At 37.0% G+C, this 18,206-nt stretch overlaps 3 non-coding genes across 3 annotated transcripts; 1 reads left to right on the forward strand and 2 right to left on the reverse strand.

Annotated features, from left to right (window-relative positions):
- Positions 1 to 214: 214 nt before the first annotated feature.
- On the forward strand, positions 215 to 322 carry LOC112732037 (small nucleolar RNA R71). The gene has a single exon (XR_003167779.1). It is a non-coding gene; the product is annotated as a small nucleolar RNA R71 (small nucleolar RNA).
- An 11,038-nt stretch (positions 323 to 11,360) lies between these two features.
- Positions 11,361 to 11,468, reverse strand: LOC112731160 (small nucleolar RNA R71). Its single transcript, XR_003166950.1, has one exon. It is a non-coding gene; the product is annotated as a small nucleolar RNA R71 (small nucleolar RNA).
- Positions 11,469 to 17,843: 6,375 nt separating this feature from the next.
- LOC112731582 (small nucleolar RNA R71) lies at positions 17,844 to 17,951 on the reverse strand. The gene has a single exon (XR_003167355.1). It is a non-coding gene; the product is annotated as a small nucleolar RNA R71 (small nucleolar RNA).
- Between the last annotated feature and the right edge of the window lie 255 nt (positions 17,952 to 18,206).

Here is an 18,206-nt window from a genome sequence, read left to right on the forward strand (position 1 = left end):
TTTCAAGAACTCCCTTCCTCATAGGCGTCCCATTACTCACAGGATTCCTTTCAGAAGTGTACATGAACTGGTTATTTGCAACCATGTCAATAAGTTCTTAAGCTTCTACAGGCGTTTTCTTTAGGTGAATGGATCCACCTGCAGAATGGTCCAATGACATTTTAGATAATTCAGACAGACCATCATAGAATATATTCAGGATGGTCCATTTTGAAAGCATGTTAGAAGGACACTTTTTGGTCAGTTCCTTGTATCTCTCCCAAGCTTCATAGAGGGACTCACCTTCTTTCTATTTGAAGGTTTGAACATCCACTCTAAGCTTACTAAGCTTTTGAGGAGGAAAGAACTTGGCTAAGAAAGCCGTGACCAGCTTATCCCAAGAGTTCAGGCTGTCTTTAGGTTGAGAGTCCAACCATATTCTAGCTCTGTCTCTTATAGCAAATGGGAAAAGCATAAGCCTGTAGACCTCGGGATCAACCCCATTGGTCTTGATAGTATCACAGATTTGCAAGAATTCAGTTAAGAAATGAAAAAGGATCTTCTGATGGAAGTCCATGAAACTTGCAATTCTGTTGCATCAGAGAAACTAATTGAGGTTTCAACTCAAAATTGTTTGCTCCAATGGCAGGGATTGAGATGCTTCTTCCATGTAAATTAGAATTTGGTGCAGTAAAGTCACCAAGCATCTTCCTTGCATTATTATTTTCGGCCATGTCTCCTTCTTTTTCGAAAATTTCTGTTAGATTTTCTCCAGAGAGTTGTGCTTTAGCTTCCCTTAGCTTCCTCTTCAGAGTCCTTTCAGGTTCAGGATTAGCTTCAACAAGAATGTTCTTATCCTTGTTCCTGCTCATATGAAAAAGAAGAGAACAGAAAATATGGAATCCTCTATGTCAAAGTATAGAGATTCCTTATGTAAGTATAAGAAGAGAATAATGGAGGAAAGAAAAGATAAGAATCCAAACACAAGGGAGAGGAATAAGTTCGAATTCTTGGGTGAAAGAGGGGTGTTAGTAGATGAATAAATAAATAGAAGGAGGTGAGAGAGAGAATTTCGAAAATTAAACAAATTAAAATAAAAAATTTTTATTTTTAATTTAAAATTAAAGTGAAAATTCAAAAATTAAAAAAAAAAGAAAAATGAAATGAAATTAAATTAAAGTTTAAAACAATTAGTTAATTAAAGAGGAATTTTGAAAAAGAGGGAAGGAATTTTCGAAAATTAGAAAGAGAGAGTTAGTTAGGTAGTTTTGATAAAGATATGATTAAAATAGTAAACTTTTAAAACCAATCAAAAAGTCAAGTAGTTAATTGAAAAAGATTTGAAAATCAATTTTTTGAAAAGATAAGAAGTTAGAAAAGATTTTGAAATTGATTTTGAAAAAGATGTGATTGAAACTTATTTTGAAAAAGATTTGAAAAAGAAATTTAGAAAGATTTGATTTTGAAAATTAAAGTTGATTACTTGACTATCAAGAAATAGAAAAGATATGAATTTAAAATTTAAAGATTGAATCTTTCTTAATAGGCAAGTAACAACTTGAAATTGTTGAATCAATCACATTAATTGTTAGTAAAGGTTTTGAAATTATGAAATAAAATAAGAAAAAGATTTTTAAAAATCAATTTGAAATTTTTGAAAATCATAAAAGAAAAATGAAAAAGATTTGAAAAAGGTAGAATTTTTAAATTAAAAATTTGATTTGACTCATAAGAAACAACTAGATTTTAAAATTTTTTGAAAAAGTCAACTCAAATTTTCGAAAATTTATGAGTAGAAAAGGAAAAGATATTTTTTTTTTGAATTTTAATGATGAGAGAGAAAAACAAAATTGAAGCAAAACATAAAAATTATGAATCAAAACAACTAATGCATGCAAGAACACTTTGAATGTCAAGATGAACACCAAGAACACTTTGAATGTCAAGATGAACATCAAGAACATATTTTTTTGAAAATTTTAAGAAAAGAAAAACAAGCAAGACGCCAAATTTAGAAATTTTTAATGTTGAGACATTAAGAATTCAATAATGCATATGAAAAACAAGAAAAGACACAAAACAAGAAATTTTAAAGATCAAACAAGAAGACTTACCAAGAACAACTTGAAGATCATGAAGAACACATTTTCGAAAAATGCAAGAAATTATAAAATTATGCAATTGACACCAAACTTAAAATTTGACTCAAGACTCAAACAAGAAACACAAAATTATTTTTGGTTTTATGATTTTATTAATTTTTTTGGTATTTTTCGAAAATTAATTGGAAAAAGAAAAATAAGGATTTCAAAATTTTTAATGAGAATTCCAAGAATCTTGCAATGCTATTCTAAAGCTCCAGTCCAGGAATTAGACATGGCTTACTAGCCAGCCAAGCTTTCAGTGAAAGCTCCGGTCCAAAACACTAGACATGGCCAATGGCCAGCCAAGCTTCAGCAGATATTGATACCTCCCATGTATACAACAACTATATGTGTAACTGCCAAATGGGTGAAGATCAACAAGCTCTTGTGATGATAAGTTGAAACCCCGGTCCAAAAGATTAGACATGGCTTACAGCCAGCCAAGATTCAACAGATCATCATGAAACACTAGAATTCATTCTTAAAAATTCTGAATAAAAATATATTTTTGAAAATATTTATTTTATTTTTTTCGGAAAGAATAATAAAAACAAAAAGCTTAAAATTAAAATAAAATTACCTAATCTGAGCAGCAAGATGAACCGTCAGTTGTCCAAACTCGAACAATCCCCAGCAACGGCGCCAAAAACTTGGTATGCGAAATTGCGATCATCAACAATGGTGCCAGAGACTTGGTGCTCTCAAACGTGAATCACACTTTGTCACAACTTCGCACAACTAACCAGCAAGTGCACTGGGTCGTCAAAGTAATAAACCTTACGTGAGTAAGGGTCAATCCCACGGAGATTATCGGCTTGAAACAAGCTATGGTCACCTTGTAAATCTCAGTCAGGCGGATTCAAATGGTTATAGTGAATTGACAATTATAACATAATTAAAATATAAAATAGGATAGAGATACTTATGTAATTCATTGGTGAGAATTTCAGATAAGCGTATAGAGATGCTTTCGTTCCTCTTGAACCTCTGCTTTCCTGCTGTCTTCATCCAATCATTCCTACTCCCTTCCATGGCAAGCTGTATGTAGGGCATCACCGTTGTCAATGGCTACATCCCATCCTCTTTGTGAAAATGGTCCAATGCACTGTCACTGCATGGCTAATCATCTGTCGGTTCTCAATCATACTGGAATAGGATTTACTATCCTTTTGCGTCTGTCACTACGCCCAGCACTCGCGAGTTTGAAGCTCGTCACAGCCATCCCTTCTCAGATCCTACTCGGAATACCGTAGACAAGGTTTAGACTTTCCGGATCTCAAGAATGGCCGTCCATGGGTTCTAACTTATACCACAAAGATTCTAATATCTCGAACTCGGTCCCTTGTATTAGATACCTAAGAGATACTCATTCTAGCTTGTTTGCATGTAGAACGGAAGTGTTTGTCAGGCACGCATTCGTAAGTGAGAATGATGATGAGCGTCACATAATCATCACATTCATCATGTTCTTGGGTGCGAATGAACATCTTAGAATAGGAATAAGCTTGAATTGAATAGAAAAACAATAGTACTTTGCATTAATTCATGAGGAATAGTAGAGCTCCACACCTTAATCTATGGTGTGTAGAAACTCTACCGTTGAAAATACATAAGTGATAATGGAGTTCATTGGTCTCGGCCCCAGAGGGGAACCGGAATAACCAAGACTTTGAATACAATAATAAAAAAGTCCTATTTATACTAAACTAGCTACTAGGGTTTACAGAAATGAGTAAATGATGCAGAAATCCACTTCCGGGGCCCACTTGGTGTGTGCTTGGGCTGAGCATTGAGCTTTACACGTGTAGAGGCTTCTCTTGGAGTTGAACGCCAGTTTGTAACCTGTTTCTGGCGTTTAACTCCACTTTGTAACCTGTTTCTGGCGTTTAACTCCAGAATGCAGCATGGAACTGGCGTTGAACGCCAGTTTGAGTCATCTAAACTCGGACAAAGTATGAACTATTATATATTGCTAGAAAGTCCTGGATGTCTACTTTCCAACGCAATTGAGAGCGCATCATTTGGAGTTCTGTAGCTCGAGAAAATCCACTTTGAGTGTAGGGAGGTCAGAATCCAACAGCATCTGCAGTCCTTCTTTAACCTCTGAATCTGATTTTTGCTCAAGTCCCTCAATTTCAGCCAGAAAATACATGAAATCACAGAAAAACACACAAACTCATAGTAAAGTCCAGAAATGTGATTTTTATTTAAAACCTAATAAAAATATACTGAAAACTAACTAAATTATACTAAAAACTATGTAAAAACAATGCCAAAAAGCGTATAAATTATCCGCTCATCAGCTGCAGACCCAGAGATTCCTATACAGTCAGAGCCTCCACTGTAGCAGACAGATCCTCCTACCCTCATCCAGTCTGCAGACCTTCTGGCCACCACCGAGACTCCAGCAGCCCATCCCTCCGGTGATGACACTCCTTCACACCCAGCTTGAGTGAGCATCGAGGACGATGCTTTACTTTAAGTGTGGGGAGGTCGCCATCCCTGGCGTATCTTTTTGGTGAACCACTACAGACTCTTTTATCTTATTTTGTTATTTTCCTGTATTTTTGTTTTTATTTTTATTTTTCAGTACTTATACATTGTTCTTTTGTTGTATTTCTACCCTATTTTCCGCATTTTGCACTTTAGTTCATATTTTAGCCATTTAGTTTAGTTTGCAATTCTAAACTTATTAATTATAGAATATGTGGATTCATTAGTATAGTTTACCCTTTTAGCATATAATAGTTTGATTTAATTGAAAATAAAAGGAGTAAACTAGAAATCTTAGTAAATTAAAACAATCCACACACCTTGTATATATATAGCATTACATGTTAGTTAGTTAACAACATTTCATCAAGGAACAACACTAAGATTTTAAAGGCTACCCTAAGATTTACATTGAGAATAATGGGAACTCTTAATTTTTACTTGCATGACATGTATAACTGATATATGATTTTCGAGCTGGAGAACACACAGCCTGTGAGTTTTGAGCTTAATTGTATGGTTGCATTCAGACCATAAATTTTATTCCTGTGTGTTTTACCCTTCTTTTTCATTCTGATGTTCTTTACTTTGTTTTAATCTATATGTCCAATTATAGAATATAGATACATACCAAGAGATGATTGAGGCCATCATTTGAATTTTTCCTCACTTATCCCAAATTAGCCTACCTTTTAAATCACCCTTGTTAGCCTCCTTGAGTTTTTTAATCCCCTCTTGCTCTATAAACCACATTACTAGCCTTAAGCAGAAAAACAAAATAAAAATCCCAAATTGAATCCTTAGTTAGCTTAAGATAGAAATTGTGTATTGTTTAAGTGTGGGGAATTTTATGGGAACATGGGATGATAGAAACAAAGTAGGAATTTAAAAAGAGTAAGCTATTTCAAAAACAAAAATTTGGGAAGCATGCTCATGTGAGATCAAAACAATGGAATTACCATGTGCATTGATTTAAAAAAAAAAGAGAGAAAAAAGTATTTTTACATTATTTAATTAAGAAAATACACAAAGAAATTTCCCAAAATATAAAATAAAAAGAGTCAATGCACATGGGTCAAAAATTTCAAATTTAAAATTAATGTATGAGCTTTTAAAATTTCACTTGCTGTTTGCCTATGTTTGCTGAGTGCATGACAGGTAGAAGAGGAGCTTCAACCTCTTTTGATAGTGAACCTGAGAGGACCTTCCTTAGATTAAGGAGGGAAGCAAGAGGCAAGGGAGTGGTTGGAGAAGAAGAGTTGGAAGAGGATCTAAATCTTGCTATAGAGGAAGAGGTACTTAACCATGCTGGAGAAGGTGTAGCTAATCATACTCCACAAGAGAGAAGAGTGCAAGGGTCCTACATCAACCCCAATCCTGGAAATTGTGGAAGCAGCATTCTCAAACCAACAATTATGCCAATAACTTCGAATTGAAGCCACAGCTCATTACTTTCGTCCAAAACAATTGTTCATTTGGAGGAGGTGCCCAAGAAGACCCTAATCAGCATCTCTTTACATTTCTAAGAATTTGTGATACTGTAAAGTCAAATGGAGTTCATCCAAACACTTATAGACTGCTCTTGTTCCCATTCTCTCTCAGGGACAAGGCATCTAAGTGGCTAAAATCATTTCCTAAAGAGAGCCTCACAACTTGGGAAGATGTAGTCAACAAATTCTTGGCAAGGTTCTGATAAACCTATATTTCATGATATATTTTGTGCTCAATTTAATTGATTTATTCAACCCTTCACCCACTTATTCATGTGAAATTGCATGGTTTTATTTTCCCTTCCTTATTATGTGATATATGTGAAAAACATTTTTCCTATGCTTTAAAAATAATTATTTTAATTACCTTTTATTACCATTCGATGCCGTGATTTGTGTGTTGAGTATTTTCAGATCTCCTAAGGCAGGAATGATTTAAAGGATGGAAAGGAAACATACAAAAATGGAAGGAAAGCACAAAATGGAGTTTTTGAAGAAACTGGCAGCGATGCGAACGCATGGACGACGCAGCCGCGTGCCTAGCGCGAAAAGGTAGTGACGCGAACGCGTGACTAACGCGGACGCGCGCCTTGAGCAGAACGCAGATGACGCGTACGCGTGACCGAAGCGAACACGTGATAAGGAAAACTCCCAGATGACGCGACCGCGTGACCTACGCGGACTCGTGACAGATGCCACGCACCAGAAACTATAGAAAACGCTCCCAGCGATTTCTGAAACCCTTTTTAGCCCAGATCCAAGTACAGAAAGCACAGATTAGAGGTTATAAAGTGGGAGAATGCATCCATTCATAAGGAGGTCGATTATTATTCACTTTTCACAATTTAGATGTAGTTTTTAGAGAGAGAGGTTCTCTCCTCTCTCTTAGGTTTTAGGATTAGGATTCCTCTTAAAGGATTTAGGATTTCAACTCTTCATCAGGTTCAATATTTCTCTTACTTTATATTTCTCTTTTACTTTCAGATACTTTAATGCTATCATTTAATTACTTATGTTGCCAAATTGACTTATGAACTCTCTATGTTTAGATTGATTTTCTCTTATTAATGCAATTGAGGTATTTCAGATTTATGATTCTTGTTTAGCTTTTTATATTCTTTGCTTTAGTTGATTAACTGAAGGCTCTTGAGTTATTGATGAGCGGATAATTTATACGCTTTTTGGCATTGTTTTTAGTATATTTTTAGTAGAATCTGGTTACTTTTAGGGATGTTTTCATTAGTTTTTATGTTAAATTCACATTTCTGGACTTTACTATGAGTTTGTGTGTTTTTCTGTGATTTCAGGTATTTTCTGGCTAAAACTGAGGGACTTGAGCAAAAATCAGATTCAGAGGTTGAAGAAGGACTGCTGATGCTGTTGGATTCTGACCTCCTTGCACTCAAAATGGATTTTCTGGAGCTACAGCACTCAACATGGCGCGCTTCCAATTGCGTTAGAAAGTACACATCCAGGGCTTTCCAGCAATATATAATAGTTTATACTTTGTCCAAGTTTAGACGACGCAAACTGGTGTTCAAGGCCAGCTCTCTGCCCAATTCTGGCGTCCAGCGCCAGAAACAAGCTTCAAAGTGGAGTTCAACGCCCAAACTGGCACAAAAGCTGGCGTTCAACTCCCAGAAGGACCTCTACACGTGTAACATTCAAGCTCAGCCCAAGCACACACCAACTGGGCCCCAGAAGTGGATTTATGCATCAATTACTTACTTCTGTAAACCCTAGTGACTAGTTTATTATAAATAGAACTTTTTATCATTGTATTAGTAGTCTTGGTTACTCCGGTTCCCCTCTGGGGCCGAGACCAATGAACTCCATTATCACTTATGTATTTTCAATGGTAGAGTTTCTGCACTCTATAGATTAAGGTGTGGAGCTCTGCTGTTCCTCAAAGATTAATGCAAAGTACTACTGTTTTCTATTCAATTCATCTTATTTCGCTTCTAAGATATTCATTCGCACTTCAACCTGAATATGATGAACGTGACAATCATCATCATTCCCTATGAACGCGTGCCTGACAACCACTTCTGTTCTACATTAGATTGAATGAGTATCTCTTAGATCTCTTAATCAGAATCTTCGTGGTATAAGCTAGATTGATGGCGGCATTCATGAGAGTCCGGAAAGTCTAAACCTTGTCCGTGGTATTCTGAGTAGGACTCTGGGATTGAATGACTGTGATGAACTCCAAACTTGTGAGTGCTGGGCGTAGTGACAGACGCAAAAGGATAGTAAATTCTATTCCAGTATGATCGAGAACCTCCATGATGATTAGCCATGCAGTGACAGCGCATCGGATTATTTTCACAGAGAGGAATAGGATGCAACCAACGACAAGGGTGATGCCTCCAGACGATTAGCCGTGCTATGACAGAGCATTTGGACCATTTTCCCGAGAGGATTGAAAGTAGCCATTGGCACCGGTGACATCCTTACATAAAGCCAGCCATAGAAAGGAGTAAGATTGATTGGATGAAGATAGCAGGAAAGCTGAGGTTCAGAGGAATGAATGCATCTCCATACTCTTATCTGAAATTCTCACCAATGATTTACATAAGTATTCCTATCCTTATTTTAGTATTAATTTCGAAAACTCCATAACTATTTTATATCCGCCTGACTGAGATTTACAAGGTGACCATAGCTTGCTTCATACCAACAATCTCCGTGGGATTGACCCTTACTCACGTAAGGTTTATTACTTGGACGACTCAGTGCACTTGCTGGTTAGTTATGCAAAGTTGTGAAGATATGTTTAGACCATGGTTCTGTGCATCCGTTTTTGGTGCCATCGCCAGGGAATCAATTTCGAACAATAATTCACAACTTGAGTAACAATTTCGCATACCAAGTTTTTGGCGTCGTTGCCGGGGATTGTTCGAGTTTGGACAACTGACGGTTCATCTTGTTGCTCAGATTAGGTAATTTTCTTTTTGTTTCATTTTCAAAAATTTTTCAAAAACCTTTCAAAAATTTCTCACCTGTTTTCGGAAAAAAAAATGTGTTTTCAAAAAAATATTTTTCTTCAGAATTTTTTAGAATGAATTCTAGTGTTTCATGAAACATGTTGAATCCTATCTGGCTGTAAAGCCATACCCAAACTGCTTTGGGACTGGTCTTCAACTAATCACCTCAATGGATGTAATTTACATGCTAGAGCTTGGCTGGCTATTAAGCCATGCCTGACCCTTTGATTGGAGCTTGAGACTAAGAATGCTAGATTCCTGGAATTTATATTAAAAATTTTGGAATCCTTATTTTTGTTTTTCAAATAATTTTTGAAAAAATACAAAAAAATTAGAAAATCATAAAAATCAAAAATATTTTTTGTGTTTCTTGTTTGAGTCTTGAGTCATGTTATAAGTTTAGTGTCAATTGCATGTTCATCTTGTATTTTTCGAAAAAAAATTCATGCATTCATAGTGTTCTTCATGATCTTCAAATTGTTCTTGGTAAGTCTTCTTGTTTGATCTTTACATTTGCATGTTTTGTGTCTTTTCTTGTTTTTCATATGCATTCCTGAATTCTTTATGTCTAAGAATTAAAGAATTCTAAGTTTGGTGTCTTGCATGTTTTCTTTGCATCAAAAATTTTTCAAAAATGTGTTCTTGATGTTCATCATGATCTTCATAGTGTTCTTGGTGTTCATCTTGACATTCATAGCATTCTTGCATGCATTCATTGGTTTGATCCATAACTTTCATGCATTGCATCATTTTTCTTGTTTTTCTCTCTCATCATAAAAATTCAAAAATAAAAAAAAATCTTTCCCTTTTTCTCTCTTAAAATTTCGAAAATTAGATTTGACTTTTTCAAAAATTTTTAAAATCTAGTTGTTTTTATGAGTCGAATCAAATTTTCAGTTTAAAAATCTTATCATTTTCAAAATCTTTTTCAAAAATCAAATCTTTTTCATTTTTCTTAGTTATTTTCGAAATTATAAAAATATTTTTCAAAAATCTTTTTCTTAATTTTATCTCATAATTTTCGAAAATAACATCATCAATTAATGTTTTGATTCAAAAATTTCAAGTTTGTTACTTGCTTGTTAAGAAAGATTCAAACTGAGTTCTAGAATCATATCTTGTGATTTCTTGTGAATCAAGTCATTAATTGTGATTTTAAAAATCAAATCTTTTTCAAAACTAATTTCAATCATATCTTTTCAAAAATATCTTCTTATCTTATCTTTTTCAAAAATTTGATTTTCAAAATATCTTTTCTAACTTCCTAACTTCTTATCTTTTCAAAATTGATTTTCAAATTTGTTTCAACTAACTAACTTTTTGTTTGTTTCCTACCTTTTTCAAAACTACCTAACTAACTCTCTCTCTCTAATTTTCGAAAAAATCTTCCCTCTTTTTCAAAATTTCTTTTTAATTAGACTAATTATTTTATTTTTTATTTTGAATTTTCAAAAAACTACTAACCTTTTTCAAAAACTATTTTCGAAAATCACTAACTCTTTTTCAAAAATTATTTTCGAAAATTCTCTCCTCCTCTCATCCCCTTTTATTTATTTATTCATCTACTAACACTTCTCTTCATCTCACATCTCTGTTCCTATCATCACCTTTGTGTTTGGATTCTTCATTCTTCTTCACCCCTATTCCTTTTCTTCTTCTACTAACAATAAGGAACCTCTTTACTGTGACATAGAGGATTCCTCTTCTTTTCTTTTTCTCTTCTCTTTCTTATGAGCAGGGACAAAGAAAAAGGCATTCTTGTTGAAGCTGATCCAGAACCTGAAAGGACTCTGAAGAGAAAACTAAGAGAAGCTAAATTACAACAATCCAGAGACAACCTTATTGAAAATTTCAAACAAGTAAAGGAGATGGTAGCCGAACCCAACAACAATAATGCAAGGAGAATGCTTGGTGACTTTACTGCACCTAATTCCAATTTACATGGAAGAAGCATCTCCATTCCTACCATTGGAGCAAACAATTTTGAGCTGAAACCTCAGCTAGTTTCTCTGATGCAGCAGAACTGCAAGTTTCATGGACTTCCATCTGAAGATCCTTTTCAGTTCTTAACTGAATTCTTGTAGATCTGTGATACTGTTAAGACTAATAGAGTAGATCCTGAAGTCTACAGGCTCATGCTTTTCCCTTTTGCTGTAAGAGACAGAGCTAGAATATGGTTGGACTCTCAACCCAAAGACAGCCTGAACTCTTGGGATAAGCTGGTCACTGCTTTCTTAGCCAAGTTCTTTCCTCCTCAAAAGCTGAGCAAGCTTAGAGCTGATGTTCAAACCTTCAGACAGAAAGAAGGTGAATACCTCTATGAAGCTTGGGAAAGATACAAGCAGCTGACCAAAAAGTGTCCTTCTGACATGCTTTCAGAATGGACCATCCTGGATATATTCTATGATGGTTTATCTGAGCTATCAAAGATGTCATTGGATACTTCTGCAGGTGGATCCATTCACCTAAAGAAAACGCCTGCAGAAGCTCAAGAACTCATTGACATGGTTGCTAATAACCAGTTTATGTACACTTCTGAGAGGAATACTGTGAGTAATGGGACGCCTATGAAGAAGGGAGTTCTTGAAATTGATACTCTGAATGCCATATTGGCTCAGAATAAAATATTGACTCAGCAAGTCAATATGATTTTTCAGAGTCTGAATGGAATGCAAGCTGCATCCAACAATACTCAAGAGGCATCTTCTGAGGAAGAAGCTTATGATCCCTAGAACCCTGCAATAGCAGAGTTAAAATACATGGGTGAACCATATGGAAACACCTACAATCCATCATGGAGAAATCACCCAAATCTCTCATGGAAGGATCAAAAGCCTCAACAAAGCTTTAATAATGGTGGAAGAAACAGGTTTAGCAATAGCAAGCCTTTTCCATCATCCACTCAGCAACAGACAGAGAATTCTGAGCAAAATCCATCTAGCTTAGCAAATTTAGTCTCTGATCTATCTAAGGCCACTGTGAGTTTCATGAATGAAACAAGGTCTTCCATTAGAAATTTAGAAGCACAAGTGGGCCAGCTGAGTAAAAGGATCACTGAAATCCCTCCTAGTACTCTCCCAAGTAATACAGTAGAGAATCCAAAAGGAGAGTGCAAGGCCATTGAATTAATTACCATGGCCGAACCCACAAGAGAGGAGAAGGACGTGAATCCCAAGGAAGAAGACCTCCTGGGACGTCCAGTGATCAATAAGGAGCTTCCCTCTGAGGAACCAAAGGACTCTGAGGCTCATCTAGAGACCATAGAGATTCCATTGAACCTCCTTATGCCATTCATGAGCTCTGATGAGTATTCCTCTTCTGAAGAAGATGAAGATGTTACTGAAGAGCAAGCTGCCAAGTTCCTTGGTACAATCATGAAGCTAAATGCCAAATTATTTGGTATTGAGACTTGGGAAGATGAACCTCCCTTGTTCACCAATGAACTAAGTGATCTGGATCAACTGACATTGTCTCAGAAGAAACAGGATCCTGGAAAGTTCATAATACCTTGTACCATAGGCACCATGATCTTTAAGGCTCTGTGTGACCTTGGTTCAGGGATAAACTTTATGCCCCTCTTTGTAATAGAGAAACTGGGAATCTATGGGGTGTAAGCTGCTAAAATCTCATTAGAGATGGCAGACAATTCAAGAAAACAGACTTATGGACAAGTAGAGGACGTGTTAGTAAAGGTTGAAGGCCTTTACATCCCTGCTGATTTGATAGTCCTGGATACTGGAAAGGAAGAGGATGAATCCATCATCCTAGGAAGACCTTTCCTAGCCACAGCAAGAGCTGTGATTGATGTGGACAGAGGAGAATTGATCCTTTAATTAAATAAGGACAATCTTGTGTTTACAACTCAAGGATCTCTCTCTGCATCCATGGACAGGAAGCAGAAAAAGCTTCTCTCAAAGCAGAGTCAACCAAAGCCCCCACAGTCAAACTCTAAGTTTGGTGTTGGGAGGCCACAACCAAACTCTAAGTTTGGTGTTGGGAGGTCTCAACAAAGCTCTGCACATCCGTAAGGCTCTATGAGAGCCCACTGTCAAGCTATTGACATTAAAGAAGCGCTTGTTGGGAGGCAACCCAATGTTTATTTATCTAATTTTATTTTTGTTTTTCATGTTTTCTTAGGATCATGATCATGTGGAGTCACAAAATAAACGAAAAATTTAGAAACAGAATCAAAAACAGCGGAAGAAAAATCACACCCTGGAGGAAGCACCTGTCTGGCGTTCAACGCCAGAACAGAGCATGGTTCTGGCGCTGAACGCCCAAAATGGGCAGCATCTGGGCGCTGAATGCCAGAATTACACCCTGGAGAAGAGCTGGCGCTGAACGCCCATAACAAGCATGGTTCTGGCGTTCAACGCCAGAAATGGGCAACAAATGGGCGTTGAACGCCCAAAATGGGCACCAACCTGGCGCTGAACACCCAGAGTTGTGTGCAAGGGCATTTTACATGCCTAATTTGGTGCAAAGTTGTAAATCCTTGAACACCTCAGGATCTGTGGACCCCACAGGATCATCTCAGATCTGTGGACCCCACAGGATCCCCACCTACCTCCACTCACTTCTTCTCACCCCTCTTTCACACAATCCCATAATCTCTCTTCCCTATTACCCTTTCACCACTCACATCCATCCACTCCTCCCCATAAACCTACCTCATAAACTCCACCTACCTTCAAAATTCAAAATCAATTTCCCACCCAACCCACCCTAAATGGCCGACTTAACACCCTCTCCCCCCACTATATAAAGCCCTCCATTCTTCTTCATTTTCACACCACATGACCCTCTCTTCCCCTTCTTGGCCGAAACACTACCCTTCTTCCTCTCCTCCACTTCTTCTTCTTCTTCATCCATTCTTTCTTCTCTTGCTCGAGGGCGAGCAACATTCTAAGTTTGGTGTGGTAAAAGCATAGCTTTTTTTTTGTTTTTCCATAACTATTAATGGCACCTAAGGCCAGAGAAACCTCAAGAAAGAGGAAAGGGAAGACAATTGCTTCCACCTCTGAGCCATAGAAGATGGAAAGATTTATCTCACAAGCCCATCACTAAGAAAAGGATGGAGCAAACAAGAGAGCACGTTCATGGATCTCAACAGGCACATGAAGAAGCTTATCATCAAGAAATCCCTGAGATACCTCAAGGGATGCACTTTCCTCCACAGAATTTTTGGGAGCAAATCAACACCTCCCTAGGAGAATTAATATGGGACAACTAAGGGTGGAACATCAAGAGCACTCCATCATCCTTCATGAAATAAGAGAAGATCAAAAAGCAATGAGGGAGGAGCAACAAAGACAAGGAAGAGACATAGAAGAGCTCAAGGACATCATTGGTTCCTCAAGAAGGAAACGCCACCATCACTAAGGTGGACTCATTCCTTGTTCCTACTTTCTCTGTTTTTCGTTTTCTATGTTAAGTGCTTATCCATGTTTGTGTCTTCATTACATGATCATTAGTAGTTAGTAACTTTGTCTTAAAGTTATGAATGTCCTATGAATCCATCACCTCTCTTAAAGTGAAAAATGTTTTAATCCAAAAGAACAAGAAGTACATGAGTTTTAAATTTATCCTTGAACTTAGTTTAATTATATTGATGTGGTGACAATGCTTCTTGTTTTCTGAATGAATGCTTGAACAATGCATATGTCTTTTGAAGTTGTTGTTTAAGAATGTTAAATATGTTGGCTCTTGAAAGAATGATGACAAGGAGACATGTTATTTGATAATCTGAAAAATCATAAAAATGATTCTTGAAGCAAGAAAAAGCAGCAAAGAACAAAGCTTGCAGAAAAAAAAATAGAAAGAAAAAGAAAAGCAAGCAAAAAAAGCCAAAAGCTCTTAAAACCAAGAGGCAAGAGCAAAAAGCCAATAACCCTTAAAACCAAAAGGCAAGGATAAATAAAAAGGATCCCAAGGCTTTGAGCATCAGTGGATAGGAGGGCCTAAAGGAATAAAATCCTGGTCTAAGCGGCTAAACCAAGCTGTCTTTAACCATGTGCTTGTGGCGTGTAGGTGTCAAGTGAAAACTTGAGACTGAGCAGTTAAAGTCAAGGTCCAAAGCAAAAAAAAAAAAGAGTGTGCTTAAGAACCCTGGACACCTCTAATTGGGGACTTTAGCAAAGCTGAGTCACAATCTGAAAAGGTTCACTCAATTATGTGTCTGTGGCATTTATGTATCTGGTGGTAATACTGGAAAACAAAGTGCTTAGGGCCACGGCCAAGACTCATAAAATAGCTGTGTTGAAGAATCATCATACTGAACTAGGAGAATCAATAACACTATCTGAACTCTGAGTTCCTATAGATGCCAATCATTCTGAACTTCAATGGATAAAGTGAGATGCCAAAACTATTCAAGAGGCAAAAAGCTACAAGTCCCGCTCATCTAATTGGAGCTATGTTTCATTGATAGTTTGGAATTTATACTATATTCTCTTCTTTTTATCCTATTTGATTTTCAGTTGCTTGGGGACAAGCAACAATTTAAGTTTGGTGTTGTGATAAGCGGATAATTTATACGCTTTTTGGCATTGTTTTTAGTAGAATCTGGTTACTTTTAGGGATGTTTTCATTAGTTTTTATGTTAAATTCACATTTCTGGACTTTACTATGAGTTTGTGTGTTTTTCTGTGATTTCAGGTATTTTCTGGCTGAAATTGAGGGACTTGAGCAAAAATCAGATTCAGAGGTTGAAGAAGGACTGCTGATGCTGTTGGATTCTGACCTCCCTGCACTCAAAATGGATTTTATGGAGCTACAGAACTCAAAATGGCGCGCTTCCAATTGCGTTGGAAAGTAGACATCCAGGGCTTTCCAGAGATATGTAATAGTCCATACTTTGTCCAAGTTTAGACGACTAAAACTGGCGTTCAACGCCATCTCTCTGCCCAATTCTGGCGTCCAGCGCCAGAAACAAGCTGCAAAGTGGAGTTCAACGCCCAAACTGGCACAAAAGCTGGCGTTCAACTCCAAGAAGGACCTCTACACGTGTAACATTCAAGCTCAGCCCAAGCACACACCAAGTGGGCCCCGGAAGTGGATTTATGCATCAATTACTTACTTCTGTAAACCCTAGTGACTAGTTTATTATAAATAGAACTTTTTATCATTGTATTAGTAGTCTTGGTTACTCCGGTTCCCCTCTGGGGCCGAGACTAATGAACTCCATTATCACTTATGTATTTTCAACGGTAGAGTTTCTGCACTCCATAGATTAAGGTGTGGAGCTCTGCTGTTCCTCAAAGATTAATGCAAAGTACTACTGTTTTCTATTCAATTCATCTTATTTCGCTTCTAAGATATTCATTCGCACTTCAACCTGAATATGATGAACGTGACAATCATCATCATTCCCTATGAACGCGTGCCTAACAACCACTTCCGTTCTACATTAGATTGAATGAGTATCTCTTAGATCTCTTAATCAGAATCTTCGTGGTATAAGCTAGATTGATGGCGGCATTCATGAGAGTCCGAAAAGTCTAAACCTTGTCCGTGGTATTCCGAGTAGGACTCTAGGATTGAATGACTGTGACGAACTCCAAACTCGCGAGTGCTGGGCATAGTGACAAACGCAAAAGGATAGTAAATTCTATTTCAGTATGATCGAGAACCTCCAAGATGATTAGCCATGCAGTGACAGCGCATCGGACCATTTTCACAGAGAGGAATAGGATGCAACCAACGACAAGGGTGATGCCTCCAGACGATTAGCCGTGCTGTGACAGAGCATTTGGACCATTTTCCCGAGAGGATTGAAAGTAGCCATTGGCACCGGTGACATCCTTACATAAAGCCAGCCATAGAAAGGAGTAAGACTGATTGGATGAAGATAGCAGGAAAGCAGATGTTCAGAGGAATGAATGCATCTCCATACTCTTATCTGAAATTCTCACCAATGATTTACATAAGTATTCCTATCCTTATTTTAGTATTAATTTCGAAAACTCCATAACTATTTTATATCCGCCTGACTGAGATTTACAAGGTGACCATAGCTTGCTTCATACTAACAATCTCCGTGGGATCGACCCTTACTCACGTAAGGTTTATTACTTGGACGACCCAGTGCACTTGCTGGTTAGTTATGCGAAGTTGTGAAGATATGTTTAGACCATGGTTCTGTGCATCCGTTTTTGGTGCCATCGCCAGGGAATCAATTTCGAACAATAATTCACAACATGAGTAACAATTTCGCATACCAGTTATCAACTTATCGTGATTGATTGTTATGTTGGCTAATTGACTGGAATTCCACTAACTCTAGTCTTTCCTTAGGAGTTGGCTAGGACTTGGGAATCTAACTAATTAGTTCACTTGACTTTCCCTTGCTTTCGTAAAGGTTAACTAAGTGGAATTAACTTCAATTCTCATAGGAGTAACTAGGATAGGACTTTCGAATTTTCATACCTTGCCAAGAGTTTATTTTACAGTTATTTATTTATTTTACTTGTCATTTAAATTACTTGTTCCTTACTTTCAAAACCCCCAATTTACAAAACTCATAACCAATAATAAGAACACCTCCCTGCAGTTCCTTGAGAAGACGACCCGAGGTTTAAATACTTCGGTTATCAATTTTAAAGGGGTTTGTTACTTGTGACAACCAAAACGTTTGTACGAAAGGATTTTCTGTTGGTTTAGAAGATATACTTACAACGCGATCATATTTTTATATTTCTTTATCGATAGAAAAACCGATCGTCAGGTTCTATCCTTTACAAAGAGTCAATAGACTAAGAGCAGAAATCCAGACTTTCAGACAATAAGATGGGGAGACCTTGTATGAAGCATGGGAAAGGTATAAAGACTTGACAAGGAAGTGTCCCCCGGATATGTTCAACGAGTGGGTACAACTGCATATCTTCTATGAAGGGCTATCATATGAGTCGAAAAAGGCTCTGGACCACTCTTCTGGAGGTTCCCTTAACAAGAAGAAGACCATTGAAGAGGCTATTGATGTCATTGAGACAGTGGCAATAATGAGTATTTCTATACCTCTGAAAGAAGTAACAATAGAGGAGTGATAAAGCTGAACAACATGGAAGCAATTATGGCTCATAATAAGATGATTACTAAGCAACTAGCTGATCTAA

The sequence above is a fragment of the Arachis hypogaea genome, chromosome 12 (genome assembly GCF_003086295.3).
Source record: "Arachis hypogaea cultivar Tifrunner chromosome 12, arahy.Tifrunner.gnm2.J5K5, whole genome shotgun sequence".
Lineage (NCBI taxonomy): Eukaryota > Viridiplantae > Streptophyta > Magnoliopsida > Fabales > Fabaceae > Arachis > Arachis hypogaea.